Below are 27,869 nucleotides of genomic sequence, written 5' to 3' on the forward strand. Positions count from 1 at the left end.
ACATAAAAGCAGTAGTGGACACCATTTGCACGAAATCTTCAGTTTCTTGGCAATCAGTCATGGAATCTGTATAGAATTTCACAAAACAACAAAAGATTGTGTTTCTCGAGAAGGCTGTTTTTTTTTGTCCATTTTTGAAACCAGGATTGAATTTATTGAATGCCAGTCCCTTGCCACACAAAGAAAGGCCATTTACTTGCTTCATTCAACAGAATAATGGGTTTCAGCTGTACTAACACAGTTACATAGGTTTCTCTAATAACCAAATAGAATTTAAACAGGAATAGTTAAGGATGAGCTAGGAGAGTTTACCATTGACCTTAGTAATGGCTGCTGAAAATGGGGCTTTGCCGTCATATGTAAATAATAAATTATAAATCAGTAATTTTGAGTGGTAATAACCAGTTTCAGCATTAATAACGTGTGATGACCGAGTTGCCTGCAGTAGGCACACTCATCCTGCACCCAGACACTGATAGTCATAAATTGAGATGGACCAGCAGCAAGTGAGGAGACAGACAAGGTTTAAGGTGCAAAGGGTACAAGATCTTAATTAAAACCAAAATAAGTATTAAAGTGTCCACAGCATATTAACAAATAAATTGTGTCATTGGAATAAATATTTTAAAAGTTCTGTTAAACCATGAGAGCCTTCTATAACCATAGTGTTACACCGAAAGACAGATCTTATGAAATCAGTGTGTAAAAAACAAATATAACTAAGGATCCTCCAGTCCACTTTGGAAACATCTGAATTCTGACCTGGAGTGTCACAAACAGTTCATTCCCATCCCAGGAGAGAGGTTAGGATCAAACACTGATACAGTGCATTGCCACACTCATCACATGACAAACCAACTCAGGATCCCAGGTTAGGATCCGAGGGGATCAAATTAAATCCACAGGCAGTTTGCCTTTGGCCACTGATGCTGAAAGTTCCTGTTGTCTTCACAAACATTTCCACTGTCTTTGCTTCTCTCTGGGTTGTTCCTCAACATCACCAGCCTTATCCTACTTTCTTTGATCCTTGAAGTTAATCAGCAAATCTGGACCTCTACTTCAAGAGGATCACTCTCTCTCTTCTCTATGAAACCCAACAGAGCCCCCTCCATCCTGGTCCTAGTCTTGGACTCACCTTTTTCTTTCTGTTTTGATTACAATTGTTTGACCCTCTACTTAGCCCCTCACTGCTTTTTAAATCAGTGATACTGTACAATTGCCCCACTGCTAAATGGAAATTACTTTATTAAGAAGAGTGCACGTCTGCCAGTACTACTTAGTGCAGTGAAAAACTCTAAAATAATAAATTAAACCTTCTAAAAAACATCCAGTAAGACAGACCCCAAGACATAAACTTTTCGCTACATTTTAAAATTAATTTAATGGTCCCTTGACAAAAAAAGTATTTACTTCAATGTGGATATGGTTATAGAAAAGTAATGACCAATAAAATGGATTGGCAAGTTCAGGGGATTTCCACTTAACAGCTGAATGCAACTTTGAAGTACTATAACCCAGCGTGAAAGTATATTAGCCTCCTTGGTGTTACGAATCAGCTAGACTTGGGCTTGGAATTCTATCTAGTTACGGTTAATCCCAAGACAGACCTGGCATGATATTTAATGTAAAATTCAAAAAAAACTCTCAGGACAGAATTCTGCTGCCATCTAGTGTATTAAAACAATACTAGGCTGCAAAAAATCATGACTATTTCTATGTATAAGAATTAAGTGTATAGGACTGGTGAGCTTTGTTGCGCTGAATGGCCTGTTCTCTTCTAGATTGTTCTAATGTTCTAATGTGCTTTGCCACTCAGGTAACTTACCAAAAACTCTTGAGTGTGGCAGAGCCTTCAAACAGAATACAATGACATGTAAATGAGAAGCAATACAGCCAGTTTTAGAACAAACCGAAATTGAGCCATTAGTTGAAGCAAGAAATACTGATAACAATGTGAATTGGTCATCAGACGTTGACATGAACAGTGAAACTGATGTATACAGTACTGTACAGCTAAACCACAATGATATGCCTAGTGAATTTGGTTGCTGGAGGTTCACTGTGGTGCATGGCAAAAAGGCAAAATAACAGTAATTATGTAGAAAGACAATAAAGATGCAACCCCCCTAATTACTGTTTGCAAGGAAGTAATTGTCGTTTGTGTCAAAAGAAATATGGAAGTTACTAAGCCTTGCACTGAGGTTGCTCACAATAACACGAAGCGAACTTCAATCGCACAGATCAGGCACTGACATTCTACTCTTTCGTGTGCAAGCAACACAAAAAGTAACATAAAAAAGCTTGTGCAAGGAGACACAGTTTTACTGATTTAATTGCAATGTTGTTGGTGACTGTTTTAATACTGTACATGTCAGACGAAGGACGTGTACTAAATATGCCTCAGTATTGAAGTTGCCACTAGACATGCCTTTCCTACTGTATTTATGTTGATATTTTGATATTTACATGTTTCTGTATCATTTTTGGTTGTTGATAAAATTCTACATTTTTCAACTCGTTTTTCTGAGGGTAAACATAATGGTAAGTAGTTTAAAGGAAATCAGATTTTTTTCTTATCTGTCAGATAGTACAGGATGTATGATCTTCTCAAATCCTCTTAGAGCATTCTTTGGAGTTATTTTAGACAAGCTTAAACTATTTGGTGAAAACCTAATCTTAAATTCTTTCACTACATTGTTAAAGTATCAATAAATTCTGCTCAGTTAAAAAAATTCAAATGCACACACTATAACTTAAAGGGAAAAAAATATTTTCTATTATTGAAACCACAAAAATATTTTAATTGAATAAACTGTGCCAAGCTTCTTTAGAACTTGGCAAGACTTCATTAATGAAATGAAAATAGTATGTTGTAATTCTTACCTGTGTTTCTGCTAAACTCTTATGGTTTTAATTAATAAAAGGTTGTGTATCACAGTGGGCCTCTTTTTTATTACTAATTAGGTCTTGAGTCTGGATCATGGTGGGGGTTTTAATGCAGTTACTATCATGTATGAGATCAATTGCATGACTTCTTGAATATAGTATAGTTTAATTTTCTGAAACTTGTGTTTGACTGTCATAATACAGTACATAACATGTTATGTAATGTATACATTTGGAAGAAATCAAAGTCTAATAAAAATGGAAAATATTTTAAAGGAAGCCAAAGAGACCAGTTATGTACAACAGGATACAATAATCACATCAGAATGGAAAGTGATAGTCAACAACAGAAGATAAGGACAGGACTAGAATGTGCAAAACAGTGCTCATTATATTAGTCAAACTTGAAAAAAGAACTGGTTGAGGCCATCCCTGTGTTCTTTTAACATTGTGAGGTTAAATGAGTGAACCTCATTATTATATTTAGACTAAACGAAATTAGGTTTTTTGGTAATTTAAATTTCTTGAACAAGATTTAATAATGAAAATGAATACCAACAAAGCAGAGTTATTAAATTCAAGATTATCAATCCAGATTCTGAGGAGAATAAGAAACCAAGAAGGTGCTTTATATAGAAGAAAATACAAAACTGAGGGAGGATTATTAGACAGAGTGATAGAGATAAATAAAGAAATAAAGTCCAAAATGTTTTAGGAAAAGGGAGTTGTGAGAAAAAACAGCAGGTATAGTAATCCATGTATCCAACTCATGGAACTGTTGAAGGCATTGGTCATTACCAATATCACCTAATAATGCCCAGAAGAAGAAGGAGCAGATTTGCACACAGAACTGTGTGTTTTTTAATTCTGAGTTACTGTATATGGAGGTAAACTATGATCATTCCTATTACTGATTATAATTATTACTCATTTAAAGGAATCAGAATTTAATTTTATAGCCAAATACACATTCTAGTTAGAAGTTAGCCTAGAAGTTAGAAATAAATGTATAATGCTCAGAAATATTATAGAGACACTTTCAAGGAATAGAAAGATCTTCCTTTTATACCGAGATGTTTGATGATGAAAGTTAAATATTTTAGGCAAAAATTATCAGGTTTATGGATTAATGCAATGAGAAGCAAGAACATTAAGAGAATCAAAATACTACATATTATGCAGTCCAATCTAAAACCACTGAATGAAAAATGAGGCTGAACTATACTGATAAAACATTGACAGGCCAAATTTTGGTGCTCAAAATCCTTTTCAGAATCTAATGGTAAAAAATAAAAGGGGTGAAAAGAGACAAAACAGCATCAATGATGTGTAAAAGATAAAATAAATTGGGACCATGGCTTGTAATTGGTGAGCATGAGGCTCGACATCTGTGTTCATCAAAGATGATTTCCTATTGTGTAAATACAACAGAGGGTCTTTATTATGTTTTAGCAGAATTATAACAACTTGCAGAAATTACACTGGGATGTAAATAATAGCTGAAAATGGCAAAGAAAAGCATCTGTAGCTAAGGGGGAGGACAGTATGTCCAAGAATGCAGAGTAAAATTCAGTAGGTGGGCCATCCATTGCTGGAGCTTTCCCAGTTCATTTCTAAAAGCCCAGACTGTAGCTCATAAAGCAATTTCAAGCTTTGTAACATTTTTCATTCTGGTGTGAGCAAAGGAAATGGCATAATCCCTAACAAAGCCTTTAATCGCTTTCCAAAGGACTGCAGGATTATCCACACTGCAAAAGTTAAATCACATCAGTTGTTTTTTTACTGAAAACTAGCTGCACTGATGGTAAAGCGCCATCTAGCAGCACCAATTTTATGATGCAGTACATTGAGCTTTAAAAAGCAGCTTTTGTTATTGGAAATTTGTTCTCAAAAAAGTCTTAACATTTGTCATATAAAATGACATTGGAGGAAAGTGAGAACATGGTTGATTTGAAACTGTTTTGCTTGGGCAAGAATACATCAAGTACTCTCTAGCAGAAGGATTTAAAAGATGAAAGCTAAAAATAAGTTTAAATTGCAACAGAGTGCACAGAGGTAAAGTAGACAGAGTAAGGTGCTTAAATAAAGTAGGGAATGATCAACGTAAATGTCCATTATAGAGTTGGCCTCAAATGAAAAATCTGGAGGGCAAGAAGTTTGTTTGTAAGATTTTGAGAAATAAATCTTTAAGAGCTGTAAAGCAGCTCTTCGATGAGTGCACTTAAAAGCGGACCGAAAGCTCAATCTAAGATAGTTTCTTGAGTAACTGAAATAAGTGGTCCTGATATTGATGATCAAGTCCTGGGAAGAACGGGCTAATCCAGAGGTGTAATTTCTCTTCAGTTTGTTCTGTCAAGACCTGTGGGATGGTAGTTCAGGAAACCAGATGAGTACTTTGAGAATATGGTCCTGTGTTCCAACAGGTTATGAACTTCCAAAAAATTGGATGATAATTGGATGAAAATTGGTTTATGGCTTTCTCATGAAACAGGGCCTTAGTCCATGGGAGAAGCCTGACAAATGATGTTTTGGTGCAGCAGAACTCCATGTTATTAATGTCCTTTTTTCTAGGAAACAATAGCATTCAGTTGTAATTATGGAGAACCTGAAATTTTGTACTTGCAGGGACAATGACTACTACTTGTATGCAGTACTATGCTACAACCTAAAATTCTATAAATATATATACCCTTCTCTTGATTGTTGGCTTGTGCTTCATTTAGTGAGAAGAGGAGAAGAATTGGTCTTTTTTTTTTTTTTAAAAAAAAGTTGTTTTCTTTTCCCTTTCTAAGGTTTCTCCTATGTTGAGAAGATGGTTCCACATCTAACTGTTTGCTACACCTCTGTGCAGTGATCTGTCCATTGTATTCAAACTTCCCTGAGAGAACTGCAGATGTTATGATCCTCTTGGCTGTCTTCCTTCTAGAGCTGACATCTGAAACCAGCATTCCAGGTCCAGATCTCAGCTTTAAGACTCTCCCTCTTTGACTGCCCTGTAATGCTGCTACAATATGCCTTTCCCTTTGTCTTTGCCGTCTTGCTGCCATATCTGCATCACATTGTTCACCTAGGGTCAGTGGGAACATTATTCACCACATTTTCCCCAGTTTCTTAAGCAGATCTGAATGAGCATCCTTTCTAAATCTCTGGCATTGGCCGCACATCCAGGCCAATGGACCTCAGCAGGTTGAGAATCATTTCTGAAGTGGCAGAGCTGCAGACGTAGCTTGTCTCTCAGCTGTTTTCCTTCCTGTATTGATGCTGCAACTGGAATTCCAGATCCTGGATCTCAGCCTTAAGACCCTTAAGTATCCCCTCAAAAGAGCCCACCAAGTCCATTTTAGATCTCCTCTGCACTTTGTTGGATCAGATCATAAGTCTCTTCATCCTACATCTGAAACCAGTGTAGTGCTGTAAGGTCAACATCACTGCATATGTGAAACAGAAACATGAATACCAGAACCCATACAGAAATACAGTTGTGCATGAAAGTTTGTGAATCCTTTAAGCTAAGTAGTTCACATACTTTTGCCACTCACAAATAAGTAATATTCGATCATTTTCCTCAATAAATAAATGGCCAAGTATAATATTTTTGTCTCTTTTGTTTAACTGGTTTCTCTTTATCTACTTTTAGGATTTGAGTGAAAATCTGATGATGTTTTAGGTCATATTTATGCAGAAATATAGAAAATTCGAAAGAGTCCACAAACTTTCAAGCACCACTGTAAGGAGAATGTGTAAGCTCTGCTTGAACAAAAGCTGGAGAAGAGAGATTTAAAAGCCAGGGCACTGAATCTACAATGCAGAAATGCTACACATACTTCACATACCCTTGCCTATAGATCACTTAATTAATTTTATATCAATTTCAATGTTTGGTAATTGGGGCAAAAATTTGCTATTGAGTTAAGTTCAAATTTTGACTCTACAATGTTCAAAAACGTGAGAAGTTTGGACATGCTCCCTGAAAAGGTTCTCTTTTCTGCTAATAATGTTCTTAATATTGACTTTCATCATTTTACAAATGAAAGTGAACATCCACTACTGAACAGTCATCAAAAGCTTCTGCAGATCAGCTCAAACAGAACAGATAATTATTATAACACAAAAGCAATATCACAGGAGAATCTCAGATCACTTAGACTTACTTTAACTCCTACCTTTGGAAGAAGGTAATGCAGATGGCATAGAGAGGGGACGCAAAAGAGAGGTAAGCGAGCAGGATTACTATCTAGGCTAAGAGCTGCTCCACATAAAACCCCTCTCCCTAGCGTTTTTCTTGTGAATACTAGATCACTCACCAAGAATATGGATGAGCTCCGACTGGATATTTCCACCCATAAAACTACAAGGGATTGTTGCCTTTTGATTTTCTTTGAGACTTGGCTAGATCCCACGATACTGGACACAGCAGTTGAGCTTGCAGGTCACATGCTTCACCAAGCTGATCAAACCCCCAATTCCAGTTAGAAAACAGGTGGAGGACTTTGTGTCTATATTAATAATGCTTGGTACACTAATACAACCACAATCAACAAGTTATGTTCTCCGGACATGTAATATCTAATGCTAAGATGCCGACCGTTTTACCAACCTAGAGAACATACAGTTGTTTTTGTTACGGCAGTATACATTTCACCTCAAGCTAATGTTAAGTCACCACTTGAGCAATTATTTGTCTGATGTTATCAGTAAACAACAGAACTCAAGCCCTGATGCAGTTTTTATCATCGCCATGTGAATTTTAATCAAGAGAATCTTAAGGATGTACAGTTTTTATCAGCATATACATTTTAAAACCAGAGCGGAAAACACCTTAGTACATGACTATACAAATGCAACCAATCAAGAGTCCCCGGTTCGATCCCCACTCACTCCTATATTTGCCGTTTTCAGTAGTAAGCTGCTCTTTTTGTTAATATTATACAGTACACACATAAACTTGGTTTGCATCTGACAAAGTTTCTGTTTTAACAATGTGTTTACACAGATTACTGTAGAAACAAAACACACATGAAATGCATGTATTCCAAATAACAATCTATTATTTCCACTCTATAACTCCAGCAGTTGAGTCACTCCCAGATAATCAAAAAAGGCATGAGCTGGTAAAACTTAGTGAACGTTCTGTGACGGTGAGGAATGGAATAGCCGGCTGCTTGCTGCTCGTCTTAATCGGCACGTTTAGAAGACAAAGGACGCTGGCAGAGAGGTGAGAATGGTTTTAAGGTGGGCCGGATCTACGAGTTTTTTCGTAGACTCTGGTAATTCTAGTGTTAATGGGGAGGTGCGGTCTATGCTGCGTTCCTGCTCTGCTGAATTTGTCTTTGGTGATAAAGATAACTATAAAAGGACCAGATACATTTACGTTAATCTATCAAACAAGCCAAGAGATTGTACAGACTGAAGCTGGAGGATTAGTACATTACCTCGGATTGTGGCAAGGATTGCAGCATATTACTGACTATAAACAGAGTACACTGGGGGTTATAGCAAGCCAGGCCACACTGCCAGATGAGCTTAATGAGTTCTATGCATATTTTGAGGAGCTTAACACGCATTGCCATGGGGGGCCGCCAGTCACTGGAGGCATGTATGATGCACCGTTGTCAGTAACATCATCGGAGGTCCTGAGTCAAATTAACTCCCCCAAGGCAGCAGGTCCTGACTCCATCCCGGGGCTTACACTCAGGGCCTGCTCATTGGAGTTGACCGGGGTCCTCACAGATATATTCAATCTGTCCCTGGCACAGGCATCCATGCCCTCCTGCTTCAAGACTACTACCATCATGCCCCTTCCAAAGAAATCCCAGGTGAGCTGTCTAAATGAATATCGTCCCATTGCACTCATCCCTATTGTGATGAAATATTTTGAGAGACTAGTCATGGCTCACATTCAGAAGTCAATTCCAGCAACCCTCGACTCCCTACAGTATGCTTACCACCGAAATTGGTCCACTGATGATGCAGTCAATGCTGCCATCCACACAATCCTCACACACCTGGAGAAAAGGGATACATATGTAAGAATGCTCTTTATTTACTACAGCTCAGCGTTCAATACAGTTGTCCCATGGAAACTGTGCAATAAACTTGTCTCCCTTGGACTGACATTGTCCCTTTGCAGCTGGGTTCTGAATTTCCTTACAGACAGACCCCAGTCAGTCAAAGTGGGAAACCAAATATCAGGTACAAGGACAATCAGCACTGGTGCTCCCCAAGGCTATGTGCTGAGTCCGCTGCTCTACACCCTGTTTACCTATGACTGTGTGGCCTCTCAGAACAACACCAGCATCATTAAATTTGCTGATGACACTACAGTCATAGGGTTGATTACTGGGGGATGATGGCAGAATATAGGACAGAGGTGGCAGGGCTCGTGGCCTGGTGTCAGGAAAACAACCTCTCTCTGAATACAGATAAAACCAAGGAGATGATTATCGACCCAAGGAAGAGGAAGCTGCAGCACACTCCCATTTACATTGGTGAGGCTGAGTTGGAGAGACTAAAAATCTTTAAATTCCTTGGAACCCATATCAGCGAGGACCTGACTCAGTCTTACAATACACAACAACTCATTAATCGAGCACATAAAAAAAATGTTCTTTTTGTGGAAGTTGAAAGAATTTGGCATGCCAACCAAAATCCTCTCCAATTTCTACAGAGGTACAATAAAGAGTGTTACCACCTGCTCTATTTTTGTATGGCACAGTAACTGCTCCTTGCAGGAAAAGAAGGCACTCCAGCGTATAATTAAAACTGCACAGCACATCTCTGGAGCAACCTTCTCCTGTCTACAGGACATCTACACTAGTAGGGTCATCAGGAGGGCGTGCAACATAGTTAGAGACAATACTCATCCTCAACACACACTTTTCACGCTGCTTCCCTCAGGGAGGCGCACCAGGAGTGTGAAATCACGCACCACAAGACTGAAGCATAGTTTTTTTCCACAAGCAACCAGACTTCTCAACAATGCTAAAAGTTAAAGTCAATCCAAACCACAACTCATATACTCATTAACGGTACTGACTGCTGCGGTATGTCATCAGGCACTGTGCACCTTATTTTGTAATCTTATAATTGTAATTGCTATTTGTTTTTATACCTCTTTTGTCTTTCTGTCTTTGTATATGAAGGTGAGCAAACAAAGTAAGAATTTCATTACATGATTTTAATATGTGTTTTGTACTGTGTATATGACAATAAACTTCTTGTATCTTGTATCTTGTACAGAGCTCGCCAAGGTATCTTGCAAGTTCCATTTGCAATTATGCTTTTTAATGGTCTTCATATGAAAAACACTTATGTTACTTATATAAATGTCACATCGAATGTTATTTACCTATCTTTACTTACTTGTCTTGTAAAGTTAAAGTAGACTGCAGAGCTTCCTGTGTTTGATCAACATAGACATGCTGACAAAGTACATCTGCAATGCCGCTCCTTATTTAGGAAAAGATTAGTTACGTAAAGTGCGATGGCAGCTTCCACTTGCACCTATATACACTTCAGTACGCGAGCAACTCTCCACGCTGGTGTTTAGATCAGGCAGTGCCATAATGACGAAATCTGACTGCATTCTTGATACCATTGAAAAATACTATTTTCCCATCTGCCATAAACTTTCTGAACTCTGAATCATCTCAGTCTGAGATCAGTTTTAATTGAATATGTGCAATAACCTATATTGGTAATGAGCAATATACTAATATAATATGCAATATGCTTTTCATTAAAAGGACCAATAACAATATATGCTGCTGTACATTGGGAAATAATAATTTGCTCTGGTTACTTGATCACTTAACACTGTATTGGACATATTTGAAAATATATGACATACTGTACCTTGTAGGACTATTCTGTTTTCTCCTTTTTTTACTTGAATTCTGTTTTTTAAATTGTGATTTCTATTCTATTCTTTAAAAGCACCTTTAATAATAATAATTAATTTTATTTAAAGGCACCTTTCAAGGTACTCAATGACACCTTACAAAAAGTCAAAAGAAAATTTGCCAAATTAAAGAATTAATAAAATAGTATACATACTAAAAGAAATAAACTTTAAATAAAAATAAAACAATACAATGAAAAATAACAACATACGAATAAAGTGACATTATATATATGTCACAATAAAAGTGAAACACTGCACAATCAAAGGACAAATCAAGGGGAATAGGCAAGTTTAAAAAGATAAGCTTTATGTCTGGATTTGAAGATAGGAAGGGAATCAATGCTGTGGAAATCTTGAGGAAGGGAGTTCCAAAGACGAGGAACAAGAAATCAAAGGGTCTAGACTCCATGGTAGATAAACGAGCTGAGGGTGTAGCCAAGTGATTTAAGTAAGAAAATCTAACAGTACGAGCAGGTGTATAAACATGTAGAAGATCCGAAAAATATGAAGCTGCCAGGCTATGAACATTGAATGTTAATAGTAGAATCTTGAAATTAATATGGTATTTAATAGGGAGCCAGTGAAGTTCCCAAAAAAAAAACGGGCTGGAAAAGTGTTCTTTGGAAGGGGTTCCAGTAATAATTTGAGCAGCAAAATTCTGGACCAGCTGAAGCCTATGCAGAAGCTTGTGAGGGAGGCCAGCCAATACAGAATTACCATAATCTTTACGTGATGTTACCAGAGTATGTACAAGAACAGCAGTACTATTAGGTGTGATGTATGGATGGAGATGATTTATATGGTGAAGGTGAAAATATGCAGATTGGGCAATATTGTTAATGTGAGCTTTGAAAGATAGAGTCCTGTCAAGGGTGATACCCAAGCTCTTAACCTGAGAAGAAAGAAATACTATAGAAACATCAATTGTCAAGGAAAAACTGTCAAGCAGATTTAGTGCCAAAGAAGACAACCTCAGGTTTATCAATATTAAGTATGAGAAAATATTAAGAGAACCAGGTTTTTATTTCAGAAAGGCAATCAGAAAGAATGAGGGGAGAAAGGACAGAATTGGGCGTGGTAGATATACTGTATACAGCTGGGTGTCATCAGCGTAACAGTGAAATTGAATACCAAATCTCCTAAAGATATTACCAAGTGGTAGATGATAGATAATAAATAAAAGAGGACCCAAAACAGAGCCTTGGGGCACCCCACTAGTGACTGGAGCAGGCTGAGATCTAAAATTCTTGAGTTGAACAAACTGTGTATAACCAGAGAGACATGAGGCAAACCTAAGAGTAAGAAATATCACAAGATACCAATGGAAACTAATTTGTCTAATGAAATATTATGGGAGACTGTATCAAACACCGCCCTCAGGTCAAATGATGCCAAAATGGTCAGCAGCCCAGAGTCAGCAGCCATTAGCAAATCATTAGTGGTTTTAACAAAAGCTTTCTCTGTACTATGGAAATGGCGAAAACCAGACTGAAACAACTCAAACAGATCACTACAATTAGATATGCTTGTACCTGTACTGAAAATGTTCTTTTAGATAAAAATGGCAGAATTAAAATTGATTGGAAATTGTTCAGATTATCAGGATCAGCAGCTGGTTACTTTGAAATAGGAGTTATAGCAGCTATCTTAAGAGGTGTGGGAACAATATCAGAAAAAAAGCGATGAATGTACAATATCACTTATTAATGAAACAATAGAAGGCAGACAAGCTTTTACCAAATGAGTAGGAATTGGAACTAATTGTGAAGTGGAAAATTTTGATTTTTTTAATGAGAATAGAGATTTCAGAGACAGTACGGAGTGTAAATATTGTGTAGGGTACACGTCAATGATGTCAGTTGATGGTGAATATTGTTTATTTAATTATAATTAAATTTCATAAAGAGATCCCTCCATTATGCAATGGAGTAAAGGTGAGGTGCAAGGGCATTAGGTGGCTGTAGAATCCTATTGACAGTAGAAAACAAAGTTCTAGAATTCCCCTAACTTAATCTAAACTGTTCAGCATAGTAGGCAGATTTGGCCGTAGAAAGAGCACCCTTATCGGTATTGTTTTGGTCACATTTGGTCTAGTACTTGTTTCCATATACAGTGGAACCTCGGTTTGCAAGCATAATTCGTTCCGGAAACGTGCTCGCACTCCAAATATCGTATATCAAAGTGAATTTCCCCATAAGAAATAATGGAAACTCAGATGATTCGTTTCACAACCAAAACTATTCATATAAAAATGATTAATACAAAATATAAAGTAAAAATACATAAAACAAATTAACCTGTACTTTACTTTTGAAAAGAATCATGGCTGGTGTGAGTGATTTTCTAAACTCTTGTGGGATTCCACCCAACGGGGCGACACGCGGAAGAGCGTCCCAAAGCAATCGCTGTCTCCCAGCGCTGTAGCAGTTTGTCGTAAAAGCGAATCCGAAAAGATCGCTGACATGCTATAAGCGCCTGCCGTCGAAGGGTGATACAAGGAACAAGGAACATTATCAATGCACAGGGCACAGTACTGCTTGGCCACCACCTCTCCCTGACTGCTTTGCCTGTGTATAGGAGAGTGGTAGATCCCGCTACAATAAATAACTGCACTGTTGCTGTTTCAAGCTGAATAAAGCTGGTATTGTTAAAGTACTGAGACTCAGCTTCGTGTTTTGGGGTGCAAGACGGGGACTCGCACGTCACAGCACACACGCACACACACACACACACACAGTCACAATGCTGTAGTAAACAGTATACACTCGTACGGATGTTGACTAGGATATGATTGCCCACGAGAGAGAGAGAGAGACACACACACACACACGAGTAGAACCATCAGCTCAGTTGTGTTCACATGATGCTCAGCAGACAAAGCGTATCCATACTACTCGTATTGCAAGTCCTCACTCGTTTATCAAGTCAAAATTTATTAAAAATTTTAGCTTGTCTTGCAAAACACTCATAAACCAAGTTATTCGCAAACAGAGGTTCCACTGTATACTTCAACAGTTTGTCCTCTTATAACTTCTGTTTAAATTATTTAATGTAAATGGGATTTTTGCACACTATGTTCTTTAGTTATGGAACCGGGCCTATTGATTTGCAAAGTTTTTGCACATGTAGCTGTTACAACACATTCTTTATGTTAATATATATGTATGCATATATGGAGGTACACACAAGCACATGCACACACACAAGCATGTACACACAGACACACTCGGAGGAATTTATAAGTGAAGATATCACATCTGCTTTTTCCTACCGGAGAATATGCCTAATGATGAAGAGAAAGAAATGAAACCACCTCATATCAATCTGTGTATCTATGCAGTGTCACGAACTGGGAGCCCCCAAAGCGCATAAGTCCTATAAATATTTCTAAAAATTGCCCTCTAGGGGAGACTACTGTCAAAACCCTGACTAGAAACAAAAGGGACCTTGAAGTATGTTTATAAAGTAAAAGATTTATTTCTAACAAAAATGCTCTGAAACACAAGAACTCCTTAGAACATAAAGGTAATTGTCTGAGATGGCAATGCAATCCTCAGCAAAAACTGTCCCAATACAGAATCCCAAGGCAAAGTCAAAAATGTAGCACATGTTCAAAAATCCAGGAAATCACAATAAGCCCAAAGCACAACAAAACACAACAAAACACAAGTACAGTAATTCCCTAGAACATTCAAAATGAACTGCCAGGAACTATGGGAGGGCAGTTCCTGGCATTTCATTAACAGATGATACTTATGGGAATCATCCCTAAAACACATGGTACATAACACAGGCTACATAGGTACATATACAACACCAAAAATAAAGAATGAACATTAAAATATCAAAAATGAAAAAAGAGACATTATACATGAACTTGAATCCCAGACTGAGATATGATATGCAGTTTGTTTACTTCATTTAAAACAATGTGTTTAGTTTCAAATTAACTATTTTTTAAGTTGTTCATTTGATTAAATTTCCTGTTTATATACTTTACATTTATTTCCATACATAATAAATGTTATTTAAGTTAAAGTACTCAATTCCATATTATTGTACAGTAGATTCAGTTGTAACATACTACCATTTTCTGAGCCTGCTATATCCTGAGTAGGGTTGCAGGGGGCTGGGGCCTATCCCAGAAAGCATAGGGCACAAGGCAAGAACAAACCCTGGACAGGGATCATCTATTGCAGGGTACATACATTTGCACATTAATACATGAGAACCAATTTAGCATTGCCAATCCACCTAACCTGCATGTGTTTGGACTGTAGGAGGGAACCAGAACACACAGAGGAAACCCATACAAACATTAAGAGAACATGCAAACTCCATGCAGGAAGGACCTGAGATGTGAACACTAGTCTCCTAACTGTGAGGCAGCAATGCTACTACTACACTACCCACAATCAATTATAGTGTATTGTAAAATCTTTTTTTGAGTGACTTCCTGCATTATCACTAAAGTATAGTTTACATGGAAATACTTAAAGACCGTTCCATACCGATTTTGTTTTATTTTGTTCTGTCAAGAATGTGACAATTCAGCTAGTTAGAAAAAATGACAAAACAGTGGCAAAATAAAAAAGTAAAGGGTTATTTCCCAGAAGTCATCTACATTCAATATTTATAAGCACAGCATCCACAAAACAGTAATGAAAAGCAATAGTGAAAAGTTGAAAAGCAAGTCAGAATACCTTAAGAAGGAAAACTAAAAATCTAAATGAAAATATTTATCAATACAGTAGTATACCAGATTTTATTAGAACAGTGGCAAGTCAAAAAAAGCACATAATCATAACAAACTAAAGATTTGAAATTTACCTTTAGTTTATAATCAGTCCATACCCAAGAGGTTCCTGACATGAATTGAAAAGGTCAAAACAAACCTACTGTATATTGGTTTTTATATGCAATGAAAGGTCAAACAAAATGACACCTGTAGCTGCAGGTGTGTAAGGCAGGGTTCTAGCACAGGTAAAACACATGCCAAAAGAAATCTCTCAGTCCAAAAGATTGTTTTAAAATATTTAGCGAAAATTCAAAGCAATTAGTCCACACAAGAATAAAGAAAAAAGGTTGTTACACACGTAGAATAAAAAGCAAAAAAATTTGAAAAAATGTATTATCTCTAAACTTAGCTGTTCTTGTCAAACTTTAGTTGTTTCTATACTTAAAGATGCTTTACTTCTTCTTCAGTACGATGTAAACGTATGGCACTGCACGTTCAATGAAGCATGTTGCGTTACACTCTATTGGGCACGTAAGGTACGGTTTAAAACCATGTGCCCTCCACACCTTACTCACAGCAAGGCAGGTCGCTAACTGAGTATAATGTATAGTCAGAAAGGCTAGAAATAATTAGAATATACCAATTCAATTGAACTTACGGGGGTTGTAGGAACTTCCCGTATACTATGCACTAATATTTAGGCAAACATTTATATAACTTAAATAACTAGCAAATGGCTCTTACAATGCCTTTTTTGTTTTTAAAGCCAAAGCATATTTGCCTTACACCACACAAAACACTGACAAAATGCATGATTATTCTTAAACTTTGTGATGGATGTCCGGCAAGAGTTGCTGGCCCTCACCCCCAGGCCGCCAGGAGAAGCTCTCCCTACAGCATGGACATGCCCCGAGTTCCAGCAGGGCCTCATGGACTTTGTAGTTTTTATACACAGCCCTGCTGGATACCTTGGGGACCACAAGGAGTCGCTGTAGCGAGGCTCGTAGACTCATATGTGCCCTATAACCTGGAAGTGCGTCCTGGTCACGTGAACGGGAGGAATGACGTACTTCCAGGTTGAAGAAAAAGATAAGTTTTTTACCTGACCCGGAAGTGATAGAAAGTCACATGGACTGAGGGACAAACACTTCCGGGTCAAGGACTATAAAGGACTGTGGGAAATCCCAGACGGACGAGCTGAGTTGTGAGGCAGGGTGGCTAAGCGTCTGGGAGAGGAGGATTGTGATTGGTTATTGTTTATTGAGTATTGTGGAGAGGAGCGTGCTTTGTGCTCCTTATTATTATAATAAATAATAATTATTTGGACTTTTACCTGGTGTCTGACGTGTGGTCTGAGGGTACAAGGGGGCGAAAAACCCTAAACTGTCACAACAGGAAGTCCTAAACTAAAACAACAAAATTCCAGAATAACACATGTATATAGTAAAATGTATTGTTATATGTTTATAGTATTGTAATAGCATCCATGACAACATATCTTACCAAGAAGGTACATATGAGAAGCAACACTGCCTGATGAAGTGCAGTTCATACAGGTTATCATCAACATTTCAGACCTCTAACAACTAAAAACAAAAAAGTACAGAACAGAAATGAAACAAAATTCAAGAACAAAGAAAACTCTGCACAAAATAACAAAAAATGACCCAGAAAACAACAAAATCCTTGCAGCAACCTGACAGACACTAAATTCAAGAAGGCAGCCACTTTAAAGGTGGAATGACAAGCAGCACAGAGAGACCTTCACAATAACTATATTATCTCAAACTGTTAGAGCTCACCTTCCATTTTAAATAAAATCAAGTAATATGTTAATAGTGACCACAAAGGGCACACAAGGAATGAATTTTTAGTGATTCAAGGAAAATTAAGCAGCTATCATGGAGATGTTCACCTTTATAAATAATAAGCCAAAAACAAAAAGTATTAGTGCTAACAGCTTTGTGGAGCTAAATAAATTTTGTTTTCTGTTTTCATTGACCCTAGAATATTAAAATTTGAAAAATTTATCTTTGGTGGTAAATATAAATTGTCACATACAGTAGAAAGCTTATGGGCTTTAGTGATGGCAATTACCTGCCAAACAAGGGGTTCTAATACTCTCTCTTCTCCTCCAACTGCAGAATGGAAGATTGACAGCCAATCCATTGCTGACATTACTTCCGTTGTCTGTCTACCTAAACCTGCCGCTTGCCGCATGAGCACATAACCCAGGAACTGTCCATCTTGTTTTGAGTTCTGATCTGAACTCACGTCTGAGAAGACGCCTTTGCAATTATTGTGTGACTTTTGTTTGCGCAAAACTTTCAATTATACAAGATTACCAAGGTGGTGCCCCAACTCTTTATCTTTATCGGGCTCCTCTTTTACTATATATACTGTATATGTGTGTAATTTTAATGTCTATTTTACTAGAAATCACCTATTTCCTGTCACAATATGCAGAGCAGATGCCATGTAAAATATGTGCAAGAGATTTTAAAAATGAATTCATTAGATCATTTACATCTCTAGCGGAGAAGTACTTTTTTACATTGAAAATAAGGCCTTTCTTTTCATCCATATATTGGCTACAGGGCAAAATGCAAAATTCCAACTCAAACAATTACCCATAAAATCTATTCTACTACCTGAGGGCAATCAGTAAAATTAACTGTTTTTACAAACTGAGATTACAAGGTCATTCTGAAAAACATCTTCAGTACTTCAGTCTTATATTAATAACATCTACTGAGATTTGGGGGGTTATGTGATTGTTTATAATGCAGATTTTCAAACTTACTCCAGGAATGAAAACATTCACATACAGCATATCCTAGGCATTCCGTCTCACTTAAAAAAAACAAAGTTTTGTAAAACTTGAGAATGACTTAATGTGATAATATGATTTTCATATTAATAAAAATATTGCCAAAGCAGATTTATTTTGTCACTCACAGCACTTTAAAGTTGTATCTGGAGAATGCTGTTAAAATGGTTCTTAAGGCTAAATATAAATATTGCATATTTTGCACCTCTTAGGCTTACTTGGATTGACATCAAACAATAGTAAGTGGAAATATTATAATCTTGTAAAACCTCTTTTAAAAATGTTTAAATTAAATGGCAGTTAATATTATGTGAGCATTTGGAACGCCATGTCAGCTAGTGACTAAAACTTGTTTAAATACCACAAGGGAGCATGTTCTGGTGCCAGAAGTGGAACTGAAGAAAACTCCTGGGACGTGCACATTCACATTTAACAAAAAATCAGTATCCATCTAGATTAATAGGGTTCACAGTTCTCATCTAAGGAAACAGGAATACTGACAGTTGCACAAAAAATCCCGAATCCTGGACACAATGTTTTTATTGTCTAAAACTATGTTGGTGAGACCCAGCTACTTATACTACTTATGTTTATTCTATTTATTTAGTTGCATCTAATATATAAAGGATACTGCTGACAAACAGCAGACTCAATACCACTTAGGGAGAATCCAAAAACATACACTACAGCATTCCTAGTATTTACTAGAACCTCAGAAAGTTAAATTTCCACCAGATGAGGTTCTTTCTCTTTCAGCAGTGCTGCCAATGCCACTTGAAAGCAGAATTCACTTCCTAGGTACATCTGTGAAAATGAAGGGGAACTGCGGACTCAGGTAATATCCCCCAATCTCTTTCTAGGCATTTGCCTTAATTGTAGCCCTTATTTCACAATTTGCCCACTTTCTAGACACTTTTCAGCTAGATAACCTTTGAAAAAAACTTCCACAATACTGTATAATTCGGCAAGCGATAGACTTTTATTATTTGCTGCCCAAGTCACCTATGTGTGGTTCACTTAAATCAACATCAAAGCATTTTACTCTGCATGGCTGTCATGATATTTTGTGTGCCTTTGTTGATGCATATGCAGACCCAGTAATTGTCCAAGGATTATATTAGACTTTCACACTGAAAATTGTCAGGTCAGGTTTCACAGTTGTTTTCCTGCATACCATCAACCTGTAAAAAGTATCCATACATTTTTGGGATAATCTAAAGTGGTAGAAGAGGCCACCATGTGACCCCAAGTATGCTATTTTACCTTCCAATATTCAATTCAAAACCATTGAGTGTATTTTTGTACAGTGCTCACCACCAGAATTGCCTACACAGATTTACAAATACAGTAAAACACACTGTCAGTAAAGTACAAAACCTTTCAACATATTCATAAAAAAGAACATATCAAGGTAAATATAACAGTAACAGTAAAAGACAGTCTAACATAGACAATGTCCATCCATTCATTGTCCTAACCTGTGTCATACATGTACACATGGGAAACAGCTGAAGGGCCTAAATAATAGTAATTTTACGCCAGACCAGGGGGTGGCAGAGTGTGCTAACTGTCTCTTGCAGTCTCTTGCAGCCCATTCTTGGGAAATCCCACTTAGCTCCGGTGCCAACGATGATGTCACTTCCGGACATGAAGATGTCACTGCTGGTTCTGACGCCGATGATAACACTTCCAGTCATGAAGACAGCACTACGGTTTCTGGTGCCAACAATGATGTCACTTTTGAACACGAAGACGTCACTTTTGGTTCTGCCGCCGATGATGCAGTTTCCCATTCTATCTGTTAAAACAGCCATCTTGTCTCAATGCAAACCAGTTATGATTTATAATCTGTTCTGTGAACATCGCTCATTTAAATATCAAACTTTTGAAGCTGGGAAAACAATATACAGGTGGCTGTCCCAAAACTTCATGATGTCTGTGACTTGTTTATGTGACACTAACTTACAGCAGTAAACTGGAGTGTATCCCAAGCAACTTTTGGGTGCCAGGCAAGAACCACCCTTGGCCAGCCCTTCACAAAGTTATTCTCATATATATTTTCATAAACAGATAACAGAATTTCTAGAAATATAAACAATTTTCAGGGCAATTATCATTTATTGTTTGTATAATCATAGTTACTGACTTGTACAAATTAGCACTCCTAACTCCTCTGTCATTCTCATGAACACATGCCAAATTCCACAATTACATAAACTGGCGTAATATAGGATGGTTTGTTGGTCTTTCAGTAACCATTGAATTCTAAGGTTCTTAATCACCAATCACTGATTGTGTTTACAAGTCCACGCCAAATCAGGATAGGCCCGAATAAGCAGATTAAGATAGAAATACAGTTTATTAAAAACCCTTGATTACATGCATGAGTCTACTTATGGAGTTCTTCTTTGGCAAAACACTCCAATGTCATAAAATGGTGGAAAAAAAAGGTTAATTATAATCAACGGCCACTGTTTATCCAAAAATAGGCATGGATCATGTGTGCCTTAACTGCAGGTACAGCTCATCAACATACATTTAGCAACTTCTGAAATACTGAGAGATTATTTCAACCTGAAGAAGGAATAATATGATCAGCATGTGCATTTGCGCCAGGAAATTTATCTTAATGGACGCTTCCATTGTTTGTTACCCTTGGGTACTAGATGTGTGTGTGAAGCAAAGACATGCGCAAGCTATCAGAGTGAAATGGACGTGTGCAGACTACGAAATCCTTAATTGCAAACCAATTAAGGGTTTACATGGCCACATAGCCGGATTACTTTCAGAAGAATCTATGTGTGTTAACCCAGAGTAACTGAATTATTAAAGTGAATGTAAATGCATTTACTGTCTCATTCCTTGGGCAGAAACAGTACCCTGGCAAAAGAAACCAGTGGTACCAAAAACAAAAGTAGAAGAAAAAAAACACGTTAAATTATTTGCTAATCTTGTATTTTTTAAGAAATAAGCAATAATGTAATCAGCCCTGCTAATCAGCATTTCTAATAAAGATTACACCTGACTGAATTACTGAGCCTTTAGCTTAGATTTAAGTGCTGAGTCCGGTGTCACTAGCATTACAGTAGTAAGCAGATTTTTTCACAATTTAGGGAGCTAAATATAGCTAAAGATTCAACAGCAGTTTTATTTACCCTTGAATTTTTTAAAAGGCTAGCATCTTGCAATTGTAATATACATTTTGGATTGTATGCATAAATAATTTCTATTAGGCAAAACATGACATAACGATTAAAGTGTATGTTATGAAATGGAAGACAATGAAAACAAATTATAAACAAGAGTTTTATGGTAATGATTTTTGCAGCAGCATTGTGAATTTTCTGAAAGCTAGAAACACAGTGACTTGAACAGCCTGTCGATGAATCATTGTTGTAGTCATTTCTGCTTGAAATAAATGCAGGAATTAAGCCCTATATACATTAATTTTTCAGTATTTCTTAGTAGGATAAAGCTGGTTTTGCACAGCGCAGTAATGCAAGTTTTAAAGGATAGATTAGTATCAAAGATAATACTTAAGCTGCATGCTGATTCAGCACAGCTAATGTTCAGACTGTTTTGATGTTTTTTTTTTTACAGAACATGATTTTAATTACAAATGAAGTGTGACAGTTCATACCACTGTAAATAATGACTCCCAGGCTTCAATGACAATGGAAAGAAATGGTGAATGTGTTATATTTCTTGGATTCCACTGTAAATCCCTAGCAACCTTATTTCAAGGATGGTTAGTTTCGAAGAAACTATATTACATTTTTTTTTCTTTGTAAGCTTATTATAGTCTTGCAGAAAAAGCAAAGGTTACCTTCTTGGATCACACTACATTACTAAATGCGTTGTATCACTACTTATAATATACATTGCTACATGCTAAAGTTACTGTGCTAGTCAGGGCTAATTAGAGAATAACGTTATGATGCCCCTTACATACCACAGGTACAAAGCAGCAGCAACCACAAACCTGACAAGAAAGCAAGACAAGTCAGCTATTGGTTGATAGCTAGATGTATGATACACTATTGGTATTTCTATAATAATGCTTGGCCAACTGACTCATCAAAATGGAGAGAGAAATGCAGCTTTTATTCAGTCTGAGACTCCTAAAGATTGACATCTTAATCCATGTGTCTTTACTCATTCGTGGAAACCTACAGTCTTTGTAGTTAGGTTGAAATTATTTGGACTGACTGATTTATTTACACCTGCGGTGGGTTGGCACCCTGCCCAGGATTGGTTCCTGCCTAGTGCCCTGTGTTGGCTGGGATTGGCTCCAGCGGACCCCCGTGACCCTGTATTCGGATTCAGCGGGTTAGAAAATGGATGGATGGATGGATTTATTTACACTTTTAGTTATCATCTTGAACAGCTAATATTCTTGTATAACACTTGAAATTATTACAGGTGACATGATTAAGCAGATTTAAAAAACATATGCTGTTTTATTTTTTTTGTGGAGAGCAGACATGCTAATTTTATTCCAACAAATGTCTCCTTCTTCTGTCTGGATGCTTCCCAGATATACTGCTGTCTTATGCTCACAATAACATATATATTCTATGAATCAACTCAGTCTTACCCAACTGACACTAGCTTAGAAACTTTAATTTAAATTAATCCAATTTGTGGCCTTTCTTACAACTAACTTTTTTTATCTTGTGATTTAGGGCATTTGACATAAATTGCTATATCTTTCTAAAAAAGCATATAACTCAATAAAATGTATGTATTACTCTATTTAAAATTTATTTATTTAATTTAATGTATTGAACATAGTAACTGAAGGCCAAGAAACTGGATTAAGAATAATAGGAATTGCAGAACTGGCGTATACTGGTTTTATGCATCCTGGAGTGCAGTTGTGATACTTGTTCAGATATAAACTCATACGCACACTGAGGAATCAAACAACAGTCTATCTTCTCAATTCTTCGGACATTCTCTAACACAGGGTCTCTAAAGCTATGGGTTGTGGCCCAAATTGGATTGCAGGTTGCCACTGTTGGTTTGTCAGTGTTGTATTTTTTTGGTAAAAAGTCACAAATATTTTGCAAAGTGGGTTTCAGTGGCTTGCCGTGGGTTGATTAAGCAATCAGAATTGCTCCAATGATTGTCCTTGATTACCCTGCCACCTCTGATGACTGTCCACAATTCTCTAAGGGTGACTCCCCTTGCTCTATTGATCATCCGGGCATTCTCTAAAAAGGCAAAATTAGGAGTGGCAAAAAAAAAGTTTAAGAAAACCTGCTCTAACTTGATCAGAAACCCACAGAACACACAGAAACTCAAGGCAACATGATTGATGCCCACTCCTCACTCCCCACCCAGCAAATACCCCAAAATTCTATATTTGTGGTAGTTTAAACAAGGAGAAGTATGTTGCTTTTCTGTTGTAATAAATGAAGTGTGGTGTATATTGCATGAAATGGATTCATAATTACCCAATTTAGTTGTTTACTGTGTCTGTTTTTTTCTGTTCCTGTTGTTCAGATTGCTAGTAGCATCAATAGTAAACACAGATTTGTATTTTCTTAGTATAACTAAAAAAAACAAAAAAACTAAAGGTTATTCTGACACATTCTGGCCTTCATCAAGAGTAATAGGAGACACACCAAATGAATCCTAGACAGCTGAGATGTGTCTATATACTTTTTTGAGCAATGGAATAAACTTTATTATTTTCTTTTGCATATATATGCTTCCACAGTCCTTTTCAAACTCCACTTATTCTTGCAATATATGAATTATGATTTAAAGTGGAGCAGAGATTATATACATTGATGGCTCTCAACCTTTCTTTTTTGAGGACTACAATTCCCAAAACTGTAACAGAAAATATCATGTACAATTTATTCAGACACCTTTCTAAATAAAATGGTTAACTTTTCAGACAACATACTTTTCAAATATTGAATGCTTACTAGTGAGCTTTTTGGTGCTTGTTAAATGAGATTAATTCTTATTGTCAGGAGACAGAGAAGCGACAGTACAGCAAAGTGCTGATTGCAGATCACTGTCTGTGTGACGTACCGATTTCCTAGTTAATAAACACTAAATGAGTCAATAAATTAGTGTACTTACAAAATTAACTCTATATAATCTTTTTTGTACTTAATATTACATATTGGAAGACTGTAAAGAATTGTTTGTAGAGTTGAATGGAGTTTAACTAAAAAAGGATTAAATAGAAGACCAAGCTTCCATTTTTTTTGGAACCATTTTCAAAGTGTTTTAAACCAGAAACAAAGCAAACAAGTGGCGAGCAATGGTGGGCAGTATGGCAACTTTCAACAGTTGAGTAACCATTGAAAACTCTCTGTAAAAACATTTGATTTTTCTTGATTAGAAATTGTTTTTATCCATAACCTTATACATATGACATTTTTGTTTGGTGTCAAGCACATTTTTGCAAGATGTTTTTAAAAATTGATTTGACAGACACACCCATTATGAGGCTAAACATATAATGTACTGTTAAACATCCACTAAACATGCAAAGAAATAATCTGTCTGATTTATGATTACGTGTCAGTAACATTAAAGAGCTTCTGTGGGCCTCGCATGTTGAAATAAGGCAGGACACAGATTTAAAATACTTGATATAATGTACATTATGGCATATTTTCAACTTACCACTAGAATTAATGAGCTTAGACATTGGTCAATAAACAAATTACACTTCTTTATAGTTTGATTTAATGTTTGATTTTTTGCAGCTGATATTTAAAGGTATAAATGATACAGATGCTCATGATGATGAAATTTAGCAGATATGTGTGGTATAGTGGGTCTGCTGCTCTAAATGGATGGCCAGTTTTTAAATAATTAATCACCACACTAGCAGCTTAAGAAGAAATGAGAGAAGAAAAAAGGAAAAAAAGAAGGACAGAGGTTAAGGGAGAAGAAGGTTTGAGACGTAGAAAAGCTTAGAAGTGAGTGAATAGCAGGCAAGTTTGCTAGTGAAGGCAGGCAGCTAGGAGAAGAGCCCCTCAAGAGGACTGTGTGGCTGACACTTGGTGGGTGGGAGCAGAAAGAAGTGGTCACTCCAGCTGAGTAGTTTTGAGAAGCTGGAATGACTGGCAGTGTGGGCGACTCGCCACGTAAGGCCATGGAAGGCAACGGGAGTCAAGAAGGCTTAGGAGTGATCGAGGTTCAGCATGAGTGCTCTGGCTGTTGGGGAACCCAAGTCTCGGTCCAGTAAAGCAGCCATGTGGATCCAGGGGATGGAAGGCAACTGGACCAGGATGAGAGTCAGCTGCACTTGCAGGTATGGCGACTCCCATGTTGCAGAGCCTGTTGGGATAAGCAGGGGAGCCACCAGTTAGAAGGAAGAAGGTACCGGGTATTTTAAAAAGGGACTGTTTCCAGTTTGTTGGATTTTACCCTTGTTTTAAAGGATTTATTTATTTTGGATTATAATCTCCACTTTGTTCACCTCATTTTTATGGATAATTCATTTATGGATCTTTGAATCACTGCATTTTATATGGACACTGTTTTGGTTCTGTTTGGTCTGTTTTTAATAAAAGCACTAAAACTTTTATACCATCCCCTTGCTTTGTCCTCATCTGCCAGTTCATACGGTTACAGTACATTACCAATGGTGTTGGGATCAAAGTCTCCCAAATCTGGAAGAAGGAGCATGGAGCAGAACCCACACCATCACAATGTGTCATATATGCTATTTAATTGTTTAAATATGATGTATTATATCCATATGAAGTCATTAAGCATTGTTATAAAATTTGGGTTCCCCCAAAATCTGTACTTTTGGTTTAATTTCAAGTTTTCCTAGAATCAAACACAATCTAACATTTGTTGGCTTTTTTATGACAATGTAGCATGATAAAATGCTATAATACGAATTTATTTCCAACTGTCTTAGGTACATTTAAGATAAATGACCTCCAAAAAACCATAAAACATTTATTTGAATTTTACACCTTAGATTACTATAGGTTTCTTATGCTGAAAAAAATGTTACACAAGGCCACATATTTAATGTTCAAAGCAAGGTTCTCCATTTTAATACTGACAATGGAGATTTAAGTGAACATCATTTGTATATTTTAATCAAGCACTGAACATTATGTAGTGTTTTGCAAAGTTTGCTTATACATCTTTTTTTAAACTATGTTTTTTGGAGCTTAAATATTACATTATGTAACACACAATCTAATCAAAAATACAATCAATACATTTCCAAAAGAAAGATAATATTCATTAAATCAAAATCAACACTGAAAGCCATACCTCTACCACTTTGGAGAGTTATGCCAACAGAAGGCCAGTTATTAAAACAGTTCCTCACCTCACATATATTAAAACATCAAAAAGAAAACAAAACACAGGCAGTGGCCTGCGAGGCTTATTTTAGAACAACATTAATAATTTCTTGCCAACTTCTGAAAAAGGCATTTTCCTTGTTTTTAATAATATAACACATTATTCAGCTTAACAAGAGTAAAAACATGCATTATTTATATACCAAATAGCTACCTGGTTTGTGATAAGTACTGTATGTAGTATTAACAAGATATATTTCAAATTCAGTTTGTAGGTTAGGCTGATCAAAGTAAGCATTTGGTTCATAATGAATCCTTCCAAACCTAACAATAATATTGGTTTGGTTATTGATGAACAACTTTGCCACCCACTCAGGCCTTGGCATCAGTGGAACTGTTTTCAGGTGGTTTGACTCTTACCACTTGGGCTGATCCTACCGTGTGTCCTTTCAAGGAGAGATGTCAAGGATGCACCAGGCAAGAATGGGGGTGTCCCAAGGATCGATACTGGGCCTTCACTTCATCTCTCTATACACCACCTTACTAGGCCCTATAGTTCAGTTTTATGGTTTCTCTTATCAGTGCTATGCCAATAATGCATAGCTACAGTAAACCTGTTGTTTCCTTTAGCTAGAATCTCTGAATGTCTCACTGGATGAAGGGACACTATCTCCAGCTCAACCTGGCAAAGAAAGACATTCTTGTCATCCCAGTGCAACCATATATTCAACACTCCATTTGTTTTTGGCTTGGTTCACTGTTGCTAAAACTATCCTCAGGGATAGTGAACAGTGACCAGCTGTCCTTCACTGACCACATTACAATGGTCACTCAGTCTTAAAATTTACTGTACACAACAATACTTCTTCTGGTCCAAGCTTTGGTCTTGTCACTTCTCTTTTCAGATCAGTACATTGGCTCCCTATACCAGTATCTATTAAATTCAAATCCTTGATGCTGCCTACAGAGTAGTCAATGGTTCATCTCCTAAATATAGACAATTGTGACATTCTATGTTCCTTCTCAATCTCTTTGGCCTGCTGATGAAAGGCATTTAGTGATATCACCTCTGCGTGGCAATCTAGACTCTTTTCGTGTGTAGCTCCTAGCTGCTGAAATGAGCTACTCGCCTCCATTGGAAGTTCTGACTCACTTAATGTGTTTAGGAAGCATTTGACGACTCTTGTATTTATGAATTTATGTCTAACT

The sequence above is a fragment of the Polypterus senegalus genome, chromosome 8 (assembly GCF_016835505.1).
Source record: "Polypterus senegalus isolate Bchr_013 chromosome 8, ASM1683550v1, whole genome shotgun sequence".
NCBI classification, from domain to species: domain Eukaryota; kingdom Metazoa; phylum Chordata; class Cladistia; order Polypteriformes; family Polypteridae; genus Polypterus; species Polypterus senegalus.